Source organism: Suricata suricatta, chromosome 13 (assembly GCF_006229205.1).
Source record: "Suricata suricatta isolate VVHF042 chromosome 13, meerkat_22Aug2017_6uvM2_HiC, whole genome shotgun sequence".
NCBI classification, from domain to species: domain Eukaryota; kingdom Metazoa; phylum Chordata; class Mammalia; order Carnivora; family Herpestidae; genus Suricata; species Suricata suricatta.
Genome location: NC_043712.1, coordinates 29,199,667 through 29,217,688, shown reverse-complemented (window position 1 = coordinate 29,217,688; position 18,022 = coordinate 29,199,667). Strand labels below are relative to the sequence as shown.

Genomic DNA, 18,022 nt, shown 5'->3' with positions numbered 1-18,022 from the left:
ATTATTTGAACAGAAAAAATAAATTGTTTTCCCCTTGACAGTCCCCCCAAATAAATCAACTCCAGTAGGGACCTATTTCGACAATAGTGCAGAAGGGGAGAAACTCACCCAAACTCATACTCTGAAGCAGCATCCTGACTTGAGGTTTTATGCTAAAACGTTTCAAGTGGTAAATATCAAATAAAGTATATCATGCACAATTTTTTGAGAAATGGTAAAGCTTTATGCAGGTATAAGAGTTCTAGTAACACTCAGTTGGTAAAAGAAGTAGAATAAACAGTTTCTGTCATGATTTGAAAAGTTGCTCCCAGGGCTTACATTCTGAAGTCCTTGTGATATTTCAACAATCATTGGGAAATAGCTGTTTAAGTGTTATTGATGATACTTTCAGGGGTTACTTGAGAGGCTCAGGAATGTGTTTCAATAGAGATGGCTACTGGCAAAGAAAAGTATGCTAGATAGGAAAAGAGAAGTGAGGAGAGAGCTAGAGTGAAAAAAGGGCAAGAGGTGAATGTGCTAAACTTCTCCTGATCTGCAATAAACCAACATTGTCCAGAGATTGTTCCTGGGTAAAACTGTTTCAAAAGAAAAAAAATATAGAGATGTGAACAATCTAACAAAAAATCCTATTTGCCGTGATAAGAAGACTAGAAAGCAGAGATATGTGAAATGAGATTGGTTCATAAGGACATAAAGATAAGCCTTTGTATTTATCTTCTAAGCAACCTGTGGATTATATTTTTCTGTGTGCCGCCAAATCATATTTTTCCCCCCAGCTTATCTCCCTGGTCTACAAATGGCTGACTTTTCCTCTCTACTATGAATAATTTCTATCAGAAGTTTTTATTCTGAGGAGGGCACCATTTATTTGCTAAAATAAATAAAATGATTAAAAATTAATGATATTCTAAAAGATTTATTTCCTCTGTATGAAGAGCTATTCTTCATTCAAAACATATTCATTGGTGAACCATTGTGTGAAAACTGTGCCAGAATCTGGGAGTTAAAATTCAGTGATACTGCCCAGAGTGTCCATAATCTACCTGAAATCCTCTTTCCCCAGTTGTCTCCATGGCTTTTCCCTCCCATCATGTGTTTCAGGCAGTTACTCAAATACAAATTTCCCAGTAAGGGCTCTCCTTGTTGCCTCATCTAAAATTTCAGCCATTCTCCTACATATTGAAACCCCCTTTTGTGCTTTTTTCCTCCCTCAGCAATTATTACCATCTATTCCACTTTCCTTACTGGTCATATTTATTATCTCTCATACAAGAAATGTAAACTGGTGCAGCTGCTCTGGAAAACAGTGTGGAGGTTCCTCAAAAAACTATCGATAGAACTCCCCTATGACCCAGCAATAGCACTGCTTGGGATTTACCCAAGGGATACAGAAGTGCTGATGCATAGGAGCACATGTGTCCCAATGTTCCTAGCAGCACTGCCAACAATAGCCAAATCATGGAAAGAGCTTAAATGTCCATCACCTGATGAGTGGATCAAGAAGATGTGGTATATACCTACAATGGAGTACTACAAGGCAATGAGAAAGAATGAAATCTGGCCATTTGTAGCAAAGTGGATGGACCTCGAGGGTGTCATGCTAAGTGAAATTAAGTCAGGCGGAGAAGGACAGATACCATATGTTTGCACTCATAGGTCTAACAGGAGAAACCTAACAGAGGACCATAGGGAGGGGAAGGGGGGAAAGAGAGTTAGGGAGAGCGAGGGACACAAATTATGAGAGACTATTGAATACTGAAAATTAACCGAGAACTGAAGGGGGAGGGGAAGGGAAGGGGGTGAGGGCCATGGAGGGGGGCACTTATGGGGAGAGGCACAGGGTGTTATATGGAAACCAATTTGACAATAAACTATTATAAATTAAAAAATAAATCAGATATCACTTAAATACATGTTCAGATCAGCAAAAATGAAAAAAAATAATATAAGATCCATAAAATATGTATTTGTCTTTAAAAAATTAGTTCTATAATCCAGGCACTTAGACTAGTATCTGAGACATAATTGGTGTGGGACAAATAAATGCTGAAACATGAAGAAATTGTAGAACTAACATCATAGCCCTACCTGGACACCCTTTTTTTTCTGGCAATGAAAATGGGATTCACTCTTCAGTTGACCATCTAAGCAGTATATATATATTTTTAAGTACCAATGTTAATTTGAAATCCTAGGGAAGGGATTCTGTACCATTTTAATCTTAGGGTTAACTCAGTAGCCATAATACTGAATATAAAGTGGCAAAAGAAATGCATGCATGAGAAATACATGAAATCCTTTTCTTGCTGAAGGAGAGTGGGGGGGGGGCGCAAATGAGATCTTACTGATATTTCCTATGGATGAGGTAGTATTAGCCTATAAAACTGTTAGACAGATTGGTTCAAGGAACTGGCTTTGGGAAATTGAGAAAATGAAGTGTTACGATATGAAAATTAGATAAAGTATTACCTGCTTGGCTCCCTGCCACTAAATTTGTGTCGTCTTCACAACTTCTACTATATCATTCCATCCGCAATGTCAACTTTTACTGGATTTTGGAAATAATCTCCATGAGGAGCTAGAGTTTTCTAGAATGACATTGTACGCTCTCAGCACTGAGCCGTTTGGTTCCCTGGTCTCACTTGTATCTAGACCTTGCCAAGTGTCTTGGATCATTTTTTATTCCATTGGACTAATAAACTCTCTTGTCCCCACTTCTTAGTGCCTAATCACCCCTTCTTTTGTATTTTATTTTCTTTCTTGCTACCTATCAGAGTAGCCTATTGCTGGGTCTACTTTGCTCATCTTGAAACTTGCACCTACATCGTCATCACAATATATTTGAAAATCTAGTTAAAATACTTTTCCAGTAAAATAGATATCCAAAATAACCTTAAGAAAAAGTAAATCTCGATAAACTAATGGATCACAAGCAAGTTGAAAACTGAGCTGAAATTCTACCTCCTCAAGAGTTCTAAGCACACAGACATTTTAAGAGTACTGTGATATGCAGCCCCTAGAGGCCTCCCAGTGGTTCTTGTCTCTTGGAATGCACGCCTCCTTTCACTGTCCAGGGCTGACCCGTGTAAGCATATATAACATGATGGCACGTTAAATGCCATGTCATACAAATTGCTCCAGCAGTCCTATGGCAAGGTCCATGTGGCAAGGAACTGAGGCCTTTTGCCAACAGCCAGCACAAAATTGCTAGCCATGTTAGTGAGAGATCTTGGCAGCAGATCTTTCTGCCTCAGTCAAACCTTCAGATGACTTGAGCCCCAGCCAACAACTTAAACACAACTGTATGAAAAACTGCAAGCCAGAGCAACTCATCTAAGCCATTCCTGAAGTTTTTGCCCCAAGATACCACGTAATATAATAAATATTTATTGTTGGTGTTAAGTCACAAAACATCGTAATTTTTAGCCTGGCAATAGATAATACCAGTATCTCTACCATATTTTCAGAGAATACAATATGTTTCTGTGGCATCTCCTATAGTACTGATTTGATTCTCACAACCACGCTTTTAGAAAATCATGCAAAATATTACAATGAGTTTTTAAGAAAATAACCCAAAATCTCAGAGATAAGATGATTCACTTAAGGTTATATAATCAGCAAATGGTAAGGTTGATTTGATCCGGGCCTAAAGATTCCATAGGCAATGGTCTTTCTACAGACTTTCTGTCTCTTTGGTATAGTGCCAAAGATTTAGTTTTCTAAATCCCTTAAATACTCTCTAGGCCTCTTTTGCAAATCATAGCTGCTTTGGTTCCATGATTCTTGATTTTTCCCCTTCTCTTTGCTTCTCTTTCCTGTCTTGTCTTCTCTTTTCTTCTCCTTTCTTTCTCCCTTTCCCTTTATTTTGTTCTTTTCTCTTTCTTCTTCTCCTTCTTCTCTCTGTCTTTCAGTAACCAAGAGAAAAGTGGCACTAAAATTTGTGTTAGTGGCATAAAAGAAATGTTTCTTTTGCATCCCGGTGAAGAAAGAGGGCTTCTTCTGCACAAGCACTATTCCCATCTTCCATTGTCCTAGTCATTGTCCTCAGCTACACTCCTGGCAGCTCCATGTTTGGAATTATGTGAAAGGAAAGAGGACGGGGAGGAAAGTTCTGCTTATTAACTGTCATCCACCACTTTGTGGTCTTTCGTCACAATGCCCTCTTATCCTAGACACTGAACTACATGCATAGAGCTTGAGTCATCTGCAAATGTATAGAGACCCAGACAACTATCATTGTGAATCACGCCATGCTGAGAAACTAGGGAAAGCATTCCTAGCACTTATTCAAATATCTTTAGAGGAATATCTAAATTTCCTCCAACATTCACAGCCTTGTGATGAGAGATCTGCAGAATCTATTAGCAACTTAGCCAGTGTCACAATGAGTATGATGTATGACCAAAGGAAAACAGTTATGAACTTAAGCCGAGATAACAGAAGAAACAAAATCTCATAGAAACAATGACCAAGACAAGTAAATGTTTACTGTTTTCTAGATAAGGAGATATTTGTTATTATAATTAAAGTTATTTTTATGTCTAGGGTAACTGAACTGTTTGTTTTCTATAGTTTTATTTGTATTGATATATTAATAAATTACTCTCAAATAATTACTTCTTTGAAATCAATATTTATATTATTAAGAATTTAATCCATTTCATTTTGCTTCTACAAACTCATAAAGTTATTCTAACTTATAATAAAAATGATGGATAAGAGCCTTGTTAGCTATTACTGAAAAATCATCTAACACTCAGAAGACATATTTCTTCATTATTTAATGATGGAAAAAATGAATATTGCTTTTGTTTCTTTTTTTAATTTCAAAATATTTTCTTCTACAGAAGGGCTGTAATCTTATTTTTCAAGGCAATACCCATTCTTAAAACTTCTACATTAGGAATCCAATTTATTCCTTAATGGATAATGTCACCAAGTATGCCAAGCCAGCAAGAGATATATATACATATATTTATTAATATAATAGAAAATAACAAATACATAATATATTATACATAATGATATATATTCATATATGTAAAATAACCTATATCTATATATGTATTTATACATATAAAATATATAAATAAAAGCCCACAAACAGCAGTCACCCTATTGTGGGCTTATATTTCAAACTTTTGATCCATAGAGAAATAATAATAAAAAAATCATTAGGACTCAAGGGAGGCTAAATATAAAATGAGAACATAGTGATAGTCTTGGAGAATGTTTACTGCCCTTTGCACTTTCCCTTTAATCCTAGAGGGGTTCCAGATCACTTTTTTCCAGTGACTACCTCAACAACTCCCAGCACCTCCTCTTCATAACATAAAGGGTTAAGAACTTTCTATAACCATTACATGACAAAGAACTGATAAACCAGAGACTAAGTACATTTTTTCTGAACTTGCTAAATGGCTTGTTTATTTAAAAAAAAAAAAAACCCTCAGTTTGGAGAATGCACTTGGCCTGGACTAAACTTGCTTGCCTTTAGACCACCTGTTTCTAGAAATCCAAGGTTGTTACCTAATCTCTGCCCATGTTCCTCTCCTGTTTCTCTCTTCTCCTGACCTACTAATGTGCTTGTGACTGACAAACTACAACAACAATGAAACCCTCTGCTAATTGGCAGAAGACAGTCTTCTTACTTTTGGACTGACCGTCCTGCGGCAAGCAAATACCGCTTTCTCTTTCTCATCTGTTACCTGAGAGTTTAATCTTGAGCCCATGAAAATAGCTCCTTTGCCAAAGTGAAGTTCTGTTCTGTGACTACTTCCTTTGCACATTTCACATTCTCTTTTCTGGCTTGTTTGTTTTTCTTTTACTGCACTGCCCTTTGTTACTGTATGGCTTTATAGTATTGGTGGTTTCGCTGTCATGGATCACTTTTATAGCCACATTAATAGAATCCTAGTCTTCACCAGGAATTTAATTTACAAAGCTACTACTCTGCTCTTTGGGGGAAACTGGTATCTTTTAGTTCAGGCTTCACTTTCTTATTCTACAAGCACCATTTCAGGATTGCATCATTTGGTAGGGCAAAGTTGAATATTCCATTATATCTGTTTCTTTTTGAAAACATATTCAGAGGTTTGTGAAACAAATCCTTTCCTTGTTCTTCTCCTTTTATTTTTTTCATATATCATGGGAATATTATACCTATCTTTCTTCTTGAAATGATAAATATAGAAAATACTAGTGACTTATATCAGAAGCCAACTCCTCTATTTATACTTCAGACCTAAAACCTTTTGGTTTCTCAAGGCTCTTTCTACTGAATAACTCCCCTCTATTTTCTGCCCTCAATTTCTTCCTTTCTATAGTAGCTTTCCTATCTACGGCTAAAACAGCTTTCACAATGTCTGTCTTAAATAACAATAAATGACAAAACTCATAAAAACTACAGTCTAAGAAAGTATCATCTAATCTTGACCCTAATTCCTTTCCATTTACTATCACATTTCTCTGCTGCACCTAAAAGAAATAACTGGAAGGAATTATCTTTAGTTATTACTTTTATTTCTTCAATTCTTTCTTCAACTTGTTCCAGTAAAAATTTGGTCATGGCTACTCTTCTGACACTGCTATTGTCAAGATCATCCATAATCTCCATAGTTACTAAACCCACTGTTTGTTTCCCTTTCAAATCTTAAATTCCAGCAATATTAGACATAACTGACCATTCTTCCTTTTTGAATCAACTTTTTTCTGGACTTCTATTTTATCTCTCTCTTCTAGCTTCCTCTCACCTCAGAGGCCATTCCCTATTATGATTTTTTGGTTTCCTTTTTTCTGCTATATACAAAAATGTTAGAATAATACAAGGCTTTATCCAAGGCCCTCTTCACTATTTTTCTTTTTTATCCACACGATCTCCTCAGGAGATTTCATCCGGTCCCATGGATTTAAAGACTATCTATATTCCAATGATTTCCTGTGTATATCCAGACTACTCCTTGGAACTCCAGACTCCTATATTCAACTTCTTGCCTGATCTTTCTGTTTGGGATGAAAAGCGTCTCAATTAACATGGTCAAAATAAAATTCTTGTTACAGCCCACTCCAACCTGTTTCATTCCCTATTTTTCTTGTGTTTGTAAACTCTGCAAGCATATACTCAGGTGCATCAGAAGAAAATAAATCTTCATCTCCTTTCTTTCTTTAAACTTTATATCCAGTTCATCAGTAGATCTTGCTGACTCTATCATCAAATAATATTCAATCTCATCTATTCTGTCCAGCTCGACTTGTATGCACTGGACCTGGTCTACTCTTGCACCAAAGACTATGATAGACTTCTAACTAGTATCTCTGTTTTCAATTTTCAAATGGGCTTTCACAGAGCAACCAGATGGTACTTTGAAGATGTAAATAAGCTAATTTCTAATTCCTTTCAAATGCATTTTAAATTCTTTATCTTGGTTTATAAGCCTTTGCCTTTGCTTGTAATCTAATATCATACAGTTCAACCCCTCACTGAATATACTTCAACAACACTGGTCTTCTGTGTATATCTGATCTTTTTTCTAGTACAAGGCTTTTGCATTAAGTATTCCCTCTGCCTGGAATAATTTTTTCCATTGTCCTTTAAATGGCTAGGTCCTTACTCTCATTTAAATATCAGGTCTTAGAGAAAACAACTCAATCACAATTATGTGGCTGCATTTTCAGTATCTGTATAGCACTTATGATTATATGATATTTTCTTATTATTTATTGAACGGATAGCCAATATTTCTGTGACAAGCCTGACAATCTTGTATCTCTCGTTGATTGTGCTATACTTAGTCGTCTAATATAGTAGGTAATTAATAAGTGTTTGTTGAGTAAGAGATCATATTGTGAGTCTGAGCTTCTCTGTAAATAAGCTGAACAACATAAGCTAGATAATTAGACAGCTTGAAGTCACTCTGTATCAAAACTACAGGATTATTTTGCCTTAATAAACTTGAAGTTCCTGGAAAAGAAAAAATTCTGAATTTGGTTCTGAAGAATGAATAAGGCTCATTTAGGCAGTATTCTAAATTAACCTTTTTTCCACTACAATATGCCTATATTTGAAAGCATTGGAAACAATTGGAAAAGTTAAAATTAGTAAAAAAAAAACTTATTGTACTTAAAATAATTTTAAAGACCTGTTCTGCTGGTTACAACCATTTAATTTTCACTTTTTAAATGAAGAATTGCATCTTTATTTTATTTTACAAAATTTTTATTTATTTTTCAATGTTTATCTTTGAGAGAGAGAGAGAGAGAGAGAGAGAGAGCGAGCGCATGAGTAGGGGAGAGAGAGAGAAAGAGGGAGACAGAATCTGAAGCAGGCTCCAGGCTCTGAGCTGTCAGCACAGAGCCTGATGTAGGACTTGAACTCAAGAACCAGGAGATCATGACCTGAGCTGAAGTTGGACCTTAACCAACTGAGCCACCCAGGTGCCCCAAGAATTGCATCTTTAAACATAAAATCAAAACAGCAAAGTGGATGACAATCTCTCAACTAATGTACAACCTATCAATTTTTTTTTCTTTGACTGATTAGCTGGTGATGGCATAATTTTCAAGTTATTTCTTTGTCTTTTTCTTAAAAGGTTAATAAAAAAACCCCATACAAGATACAAATCTAAAAAAATAAAATCAAAGTACATGAAATTAAAACAAATGGCATCTATTTACAACTACTTTATTAGAATGTAGGTTAGAAGCTATATATTGTATTGTTTGGAATATTAAATTTTACTGGCTTGTATGCTCTAGGGAATGACAGCTTTAGCATACTTTAAGTGCAAAAGCATTTAAACAAAACATAATGCCCAGAAGCGAATGGCAGTGTATTAGGCAATTTAAAGAAACAAAAGAAATATTTACATTTAACCTATGCTAATGTGTACTTTAGAAACTATATGCATCTTTTTCTAAAGAAACATTAGTTTTCTTGGAGTAAAATCAAATTGAATGTAATTCAATACACTAGTTTTAATTATTTACTTCCTATGTTCCAAGCATGTGCTTATTTCAGCCAGATATATTATACATTAAAATTATCATAACGAATGAAATCCAGTAGTAGGCCCAGGAACAAGAGAACAGAATAAATTCCAAATCTTTCTATTTCTGTGTAACATAATGTAAATTTTTTCTCAGATATCATGATTATGAGCCTCATAATCATGTGTTCTTTATATGAATACTTTATTTTATAGCGAAACTACAATGGAAAGCGGTAACAACTGAACAAATCTTTAAAAAATCTGAAAAATTCAAGTTAGAGTGGAAAACGATCATTATGGTTAACAAAATATGGTGAATCAGAGAGCACCATACATTAGACTAGGCAATTTACTGCTTCAAACTCAACTTCCTGTGGCATTTTGAAAAAAAAAAAAACTTTTCCCTCAGAAGTAGTTTTTCCCATGTGATAGATGCATTATATATTCTGGCCCATTCAGGATTGTTTGATGCAGAAAAACAATGCTATTGACAAATTAATGTTCTGTTAAGTCAAGAGTTTCACAATGTTCCACAGCATAAGAATATTGTTCCTTGCAAATCCAGAAAAGAATACACTTAGATTTTTACATCTGGTGGTTGGAAATCAGTAAATGAGTAAGAAATAGATTCAGCATTCAGTTATCTTGATCCTTTTCTCAAAAGAGTTCTGAGCCATTTGATGGAGAGATTAAAAGATTTGAAAAAAAGCAACACAAATATGTAGAGCTTTTGAGTCTAGATATGTCATGGTGGGAGAGACCTAGAGTCAGATGTGAATGTTAATATTCATAGCAAAAAGAGGAGATATTAATGAGGTAATTAGCACCTTTTAAAATAAATATTTAAAATGCAAAACTAAGATAAAGAATGCTCAGAAGTGATGACAAGCATTGAAGACACTTGGAAGATAAAATGCCAAATAAGAAATATTCAGAAAATAAATCTTATCACACTTAAGTCTGTGGCCAGGCATTGAACTGGTATTATGCTTATAGATTTTTTTTTAAACCCCAGTGTAGAGAATTTTGAAAACCTAAAAACATAAATAAAATAAAAATCATCCATATTCCTTCTACTTAAAAGACAACCACATCGCAAATTTATTTTCTTCTAATCTTTTTTTAGTGGACATACAGAATTTAGATTGGGGAAGGGACAACTTTTGGATAATACTTTATATGTTCTGTATTTAAATTATCTTTATTGTTTCATAGGCAACACACTTTTGCTGTAAGAGATTTAAAACTATAAAACTGGTATATACAAAAACTTAAGAACAAATCATAAAACCCACCATGCAGTGAGTCCATTGTTAGTTAGTTGGTTTATAGCCTTCTACTCTTTTCCCAGTTACTTGTCCAGCCTTATTTATCCCTTCTCCCTACACTTAATTTTAATTCTCTGTACATGTATCTATCTCATCATCATTGTTATGTGTTCATTGTTCCTGGGTTTTGGCCCAGCAGGGTGCCCTGGCAGAATTATTAGAGATCTATAGCCTTCCCACACCCCCCCCCCACCCCCACTCTCCATGCACACAATTTTTCTGGCTACTTTATTTAAAAATTGGCTCAGAAATTACTCTCTCTCTCTGTCCAAGTCACCAGCAAACCTTTCTTGATTTCATCTGCTCTCATTGCAAGTAAGTGATCAGTGCTGGTGTTCCTGTAAGACTCAGTAGAAACCTCCATCAGTTCATTTAGAAGAAATGGTACTTATTTTACTTATGTATCTTTGTCTATATCTAGACCGTGGCTTTGGTATCCCTAGTATCTGTCACAATATATAGCCTATATTAAATGCTCAAACATTGTTAACACTAGTTATTATATAAAAAAGTATTTTCTGTAACTTTTTTCTTTGATGTTTTGGAACTTCCATTTAATTTTTATTGGTGTATACTTGTTTTTATAAAAAATATTCATTTCCTCCTATTTGAGGATATGTATGTATGTATACACAATACATGTACATTTAGTATATATATTAGTACCACTGGTATACATAGTAGTTTCCTAGGGCTTCTATAAAAATTACCTGGTGGTTTAAAATAAAAGAACGTCATTCCCTCACCTTTCCGGTGGTTAGAAATCCAAAATCAAGGTGTTGGCAAAGCCACGTTCCTGCCAAAGGCTCAAGGGAAAAATCCTTGCCTCCTTCCCAGCTTCTGATGGTTGCCTGTGATCGTCACATTTCTTGGCTTACAGCTACATCATCATGTTTCCATTGTCATATGACCTTCTTCCCACTGTTCTATGTCCAAATCTCCCTTTCCTTTCTCTTAGAAAAATACCAGTCATTGGCTTTAGGATCTACCCTAATCTTGCATGTTGTCATCTTAATATAATTACCTCTGCAAAGACTATATTTTCAAATAAGGTCACACCCACATGTTTCAGGGATTAGGGCTTGAACTGTCCTTTGGGGGGTGACACCACTTACTACAGTACATGGTACCACAAATGCTCTATATATTCATATTGGCATATTGTCACCTTGTAATTGTCAAGAAAATCAGCGTTAGAGTCATTTAAAGTTAATAAACAGAAAAAAAAGCATCTGCTAAAATGAGTTTTAGATTCATTCATCTGTATTCCTTTTTATTGGTTTGTAATTTTAACAAATGTTTCCATTACTAAAGTCCCTGGGCATGTCCTTGTAAACTAAATATCATAATACAAAAATTTAGAAAGCTAATAAATCTCTTACAGATGACCGAAAGATGAACTTTATGCTTAACGGAGTAACACTGAATTTAATAAGGTTTTAGCAGCTATCCAATTAATTGAATATACCTCCTAAACTTAATTCTTTGACCTATGTTCTACCATGTTATTGTTTCAGATATTATCACTATCTTTAGTTGGTTTCTTGCCCCAAGAGTTTAGAGTGCTTACACATATTAAAGTAAGTGAAATGCATTTTTGGAAAGTAGTATGTGAATGGATAGTTTACATCATTTAAAAGATATATAAACTGAGACCTGATACTTGAGGAATTTTTCAAATATGAGGCTGTCATAGTTATAGAGCTCAAAATTTAGATCCACATGGAGAGGTGGAGATAAAATATTAATGAGTGAGTGCTATAATGTAAAATGGAACATGTGCAATAAAATTAAATTTGATATCAGGATAATATAATGAAATATAAACAAGTGCTATGGGAACACACACAAAAAAGTGGATCTTCTGAACAACATATCAGTTGGGCTTATGTGGATTTGTGGACAAACCGCTGCTCAGAAAAAAATCATTCATTCAATAGACATTTCTTGAGTACTACGTAGCAGGCTCTGTAATGGCTGTACCTATTTTCTATGATGAATTTTGAATCTCTAGGGCACTGACTGTGCTTATTTTTCTCTCAGCATAACCGTAGCCAGCATAGTAGTGGTGGAGAGAGAACTGAGTCTGTATTAGAAAGCTTGGACCCATGGATCATGACTAATGATCATAAGACACCCCCCCACCACCCCCAGTCATAGAATGCTTCATCATTCCCATTTAAATAGTTCAAACATTCAGACTGCCCAAGAAAAATGGGCAGAAAATACATATTATATAAGGAGAGGCAAGAATGATGTGGAAAAATGTTAATCCTCAAGTGAATATGTTCATAAAGACTTAAGTAAACATGAAATAATTCTATCAAAAACCTTGTGTTTTTTCTTTTAATATAAATCTCAACTAGTGGTTAGTGGTGACAGCTCAGCAAGCACCTTAAAAAATATTTATATGGTTATCAATTTGAAAGTGACTTGGAAATATGTATCAATAATGTTTTCAAGGATTTCTTCACCAATTTATTTCATAAAATGGTCACAAAACCCGATTTATACAGCACAAAGGACAAAAATTGTGGACTACAGATTCCTAAGTATCTTTTGATTCACCCGTGTTCTTGAGAACCTTATGAAACACAGATATTCTTGCCAGAAAAATGGACAATCACACTAAAATCTGCAGTAAATTTCAAGTATCAATTGTTTCCGGGAAGCCTAAATCTAGATCAATTTTATTTCTCTCTCTTTTCTCTTTATCTATTTCTGTCTATCTATCAATGAGGTAAATTGGGGGCAATGCAAAATTGAAATTAAAATTCTAATAAATCAAGAAAATAGTTCATTAAAAATTGCCTATAATGATCAAGAATGTTTATCCAGGAGGCGGCAAGTTGGGAAGTTTGTTAACAAAATTCATCACATCAAAAGGACCAACATGGTAATGCTTGGAACCTGAGAGGGAGAAGAGACAATTTGTAAGAACACGAGTCTGAACCTAGCAGACGCCATGACAGGCTTTAAGTCTGCCCTCTAAACTAGGTCTAAAGGTCAGTCTCTCCAGAACTATTAGGCGGTTACACATTGCCCGAGGCAAGAGAGACCACCCTTGTAATACCCTTAACATTCTTAAGGGCAGGCCTAGAAATAGAAGCTATAGGTAATCAGTTATTGCTTAAGGCTAGTTACACCCTATGTGAGGGTCCTGGGTCCTGGGTCTACTCTGATTGGTTAACACTCTAAATGTTGTAATTGGATAAACCTGCTGTCAATAATATTGTATAATAATAATAGGATCACTGTACCTATGTCACAATTTCCTGTAACTCCCCCAAGCCCTACCCCACCTTTGTTCGGGGCTCTCAGCATGGATCCACCACGCCGGTAAAGTCTGTGAGCCCGAGTTTAGGCCCCGGCGAGCCTAAGCCCATAATAAAGCCCTTTGCTTTTGCATGCGTGACTCGGTCTCCCCGGCGGTCTCTGGTTTTGGGGGACGATATTAAAATCTGGACATCACAATTTGAGCTGACTGATTGAAAGTTAACACCCTGTTTGAGGTCAATGACTCAGGCAGGGGTGGTACATAAAATTTGTATTTACACTGACAAAAGTACACAAATGGGCATATTCAGGGAGTCCGAATTTAAATGAGCAAACTCAAATAATATTTGGTGTAAGTGCATTATGGGCCAATAATTAATACACAGGGATCTGATTTTTTAAAACCACATATCTAAGAAACTAAAGAATACAGACTAAGAACTTCTGACATTTCAATAAGAATTTTTTTCCTTGAATGATACTGCTAAAATTAGTAACTTGATACAGTAAAACAAAAAATAGAAATCTATGAATGCTTACTAAACTTTAAAAAAAAATGAAAACATTTTTATTATTGACTGACAGAGAGAGACAGAGCATGAGCAGGGGAGGGGCAGAGAGAGGGGGAGACACAGAATCTGAAGGAGGCTCCAGGCTCTAAGCTGTCAGGGCAGAGCCCAACATGGGGCTGGAACTCACAAGCTGTGAGATCATGGCCTGAGCCAAGGTCGGAAGCTCAACTGACTGACCCACACAGACGCCCCCTTACTGAACTTTTAGTGATAGTTTAAATGCTGAATCACACAAACTATGTTTTCTCTGTGCCTTATTTTACAGTTGTTGTGTACTCAAAGTCATTTCCCATTTATATATCATGGTTATTTATTCATTTATTTCATTGGGTTTATACGATTTTCATATTTTAATGTATTTATTTTACCATATACTTTTGATTTTCAAGATTCTTATTCTGATAATACACTGATGTGTTTCACACTCTAAATTTCGTGGGGTACAGACATGACAGTTTCATTATTCTCTCCAGTTTACTGCCTTCAAACATACTTTCTCAGATATTCCTTCTTTCCAGTTGTTTTTAAGTATTAAAAAATTTATTTCTCTCTAAGTGAGTTTAAAATTTCATTCTTGTACTGAAATCGGATTTTCTCCTGTACCATTGCTTTTCATTCTAGCTCAGATCTAACCTATGACCTGAGAGACTGATACCGAAAGAAGACAATTTGTTCTGTTATTTCCCCCTAACCCTTTCTTCCACACACTGTTGGGTTTTTTTGGTTTCTACGGGCTCAGGAAAAGGGGATGGAGAACTATATAAGAGACCAGAGGCATGTTATCTGGTAGTATTTTTGAAGTCTATATCAATGTTTTCCAAGGGATAGGCTTCCAAATGCTAGGAAAGTTTATTAGAACTATTAGTCCCTGTGCCCACTGTTTCATCCCTTGCTCCATTCAGAGCCGCTAGTGAATTGTGTTTAGTCATTTTAATTTGGCCCAACGTTTCTTCTTTTATGGGCGCAGAAACTGACAAACAGTTATGTTCAATTATTATTACATGTTCACTTGGCTTGTGGGAAACCCACAAAAATGTTCTTTCCAGGTCAAACTGTGAAAGTTCAGGCTCTGTCTAACCTGATGTCTCTCTGACTCTATTCCCTACCCCTCGGTGCAAATAAAAACATGGTGTCAATCAGCCACTGTTCTGAATAAGCAGCTTTCTGTTCAAGGCATGGGGTGCTGATTGCTTTTTTTCCTAAGGGACCTTATTTTGTACTCTGGTGGTTCTCTTGAATTTCCTATCTCTTGGTCTAAGAGGATAGTTTTCCTTGAGATGATGACACATGACTCTCATAGGTTACCTATTTCAAAACACCTTTAAATAATTTTCTCTCACTCTCTTTTTCATAAAATATTTAAAAATTTTTAATTTTATTTTCATAAGTTTATTTATTTATTGTGGGAAGCTGCATAGATTCAGCTTATCGGCAGGAAGTGCCCCTCTCTGTAGGGAGCGACCAGAAACCCGGACAATTTATTAATTTTGAGAGAGGAAGAGAGAGTGAGAGCAAGCGAGTGGACAAGAGGGGGAAGTTCAGAGAGAAGGAAAGACAGACTCCTAAGCAGGCTCTGCAACATCCTTGCAGATTTGCAGAGCCTGATGTGGGGCTCGAACCCACAAACCGTGAGATCATGACCTGAACCGAGATTATGAGTTGTATGCTTAACCAACTGCTCCACCATGGTGCCCCTCATAAAGTGATTTAAAGACCATTTCATAAATGGTTTGAAGCCATAGTTTAAAGACCAATTTGACCATTTCTTAGTAAATCCTAGAAAATAAACCATTTAACTTCCTGGTACCTGTCTCTAGAATATGGGAACAAATAGTTTGTTAAACTCAGTTTTGGATCACTACCTATAGTTCTGAGACAATACAAAATGTTCCCTTAATACTGTTTTTGCAAAAATCATACCTTTTGTCTTTTTCAGAATTTTAAATGACTTTTTAGAAACTCTCAGTCTCTGTATACAATAAGATGGCCATCATTGTCCTCTGCAATCTAAACCACCTCTTGGACTGCTGATTCTTTTGGTCTGAAAGGGACAGCCTCAGGCCATGTGACAGTATTCACCTCAAGGCTACAATTGATTGAATCCAAGTGACTCAATCCATCGTTTGGGCTGAGAAAGAGTCTTTTTCTTAATACTTTAAATAAAAGATAGTAAAACCAAGTCAATCTGCTGTATGATGTATGATGTATTGAGCACATAAATGCAAGGAAAATACCCAACCAAAGCACAGAAAAGCCATAGAGTAGTGTTTCTGGAGAGGGAGGTAGAAAGATTTGTTCACAGAGATGAATGCAAAAATAGGTTGTCAGGATACGTACAGTTTTTAAAATGCAGAATGTGAAAAATGCATTCAGCCAGCATTACTAAAATGTTCCCTGGAGAATGAAATAGTTACGTTAATTAGAAAAACTGGACATGTGCTGGTGTGAAGCTTAGACAATTTAATTTAGTACATCCTTTAAAATAAAGGTGGCTACTCCCTCTTTGATCTTTGTGCTGCTCGCATAATAACAAAGCACAATCCTGGAGTGCTCTTAAGATGGCCCTAGTTAATGAGGTTCCCGGTTTATAAGGATTCCTTAATGCCAGTGAAAATATTTGCAACAGTAACCTAAAACTTGGTTTTTCAAAATTCCTGCCCCAATTATTTCTAATTCTATACTAATTTCTAATTCTAAGTGGTAGGCTGTTTATCTAATACTTTCCCTCTGGTTACATAATCAGCCATTTGGAAAGATGAGTATTAGCATTAAGTTTATTGAAAAATATTGGCACAAGAGCCTTCAAAGAGTCATATAATGGAAGACTATTATCTGTCCCTTGTCGGTGCTGAATAATGCAGAAATATGTACAAATAAAGCCATGAGCAAAAATTTAGTCTTGGCTGAATTCACTATAATTTAATCAACTTTAAAATTAAATATCAAAGTTTTCTAAACTTGTATAATGATATATAATCTATACAAAAATGAAGTTGGGGATTGAAATAAATTAGTCACTATTGTCTTCTAAAGATACTTTGCTTTATTAGGAGTAAAACCTCTAGAACTCATTTCAATGTACTTTTATAAGACTGTTTCAGTAAATGAAATGTATTTTAAAGTTGCTTTTAAAAAAATTATTAGGTCAGCTCTGCTATTTAGAGATTGGTAGTCATCAGGACATCCATACAAGAAAATTAATTACTTTCCTTGGACTCCCAAGGGAATTGGGTTTACAGGGAGAACTATGGAGAGATGGGTAAACACAGAGAGTCACTACTGAGATCCACTTACCTAGAGCAGAAGCCATCAAGCCATAAATAGATAGGAACATATATTTGGTAATTTTGATGAATTGTGAAGACCAGGGGCAGGTAAGCCTAAGTCTGAGAAACTCTGATGGCTACAGTCTTCTTCTTAGGGGATGCCCCATCATGGTTCCCCTCTGCCCTGTTCCCCAACCCAGCACCCTACAAGTTCCTGATTCTCAGTGAAGATCTCAGAAAGATCCTTCCTGCTGGCTCATCAGAATTATACTCGATATAATACAGATGTTGGAATTACCAGACATGTAACTTAAAGAAATTGAGACTAATAGACTAAGGGCTTTATTAAAAAAATGGTAAGCAGTATATCTAGTAAACCTCAAAAAAGAAATGAAAAGAAATGCCAGAAATAAAATAAACATTATAATAGAAATAAGAAAGGATCTGTTCGTTTAAAGATAGGACAATAGAAATTCCAAAGGAAAAGAATGAAAACAACAACAACAGAACTAACACCTAAAAACAGTGGGATAATATCAAAAAGGTTGAGGGGCACCTGGGTGGCTCAGTCGGTTAAGCTTCCAACTTCG

General features: G+C 35.6%; 1 long non-coding RNA gene across 1 annotated transcript in view; it reads left to right on the top strand.

The window, feature by feature from the left end:
• LOC115276733 overlaps window positions 1-16,350 on the top strand; it is a 47,188-nt gene extending 30,838 nt beyond the window's left edge. The window contains exon 4 of the long non-coding RNA XR_003902065.1: window positions 16,103-16,350. This is a non-coding gene — a long non-coding RNA (uncharacterized LOC115276733). The remainder of the gene's footprint in view (window positions 1-16,102) is intronic.
• The last annotated feature ends 1,672 nt before the right edge of the window (window positions 16,351-18,022 follow it).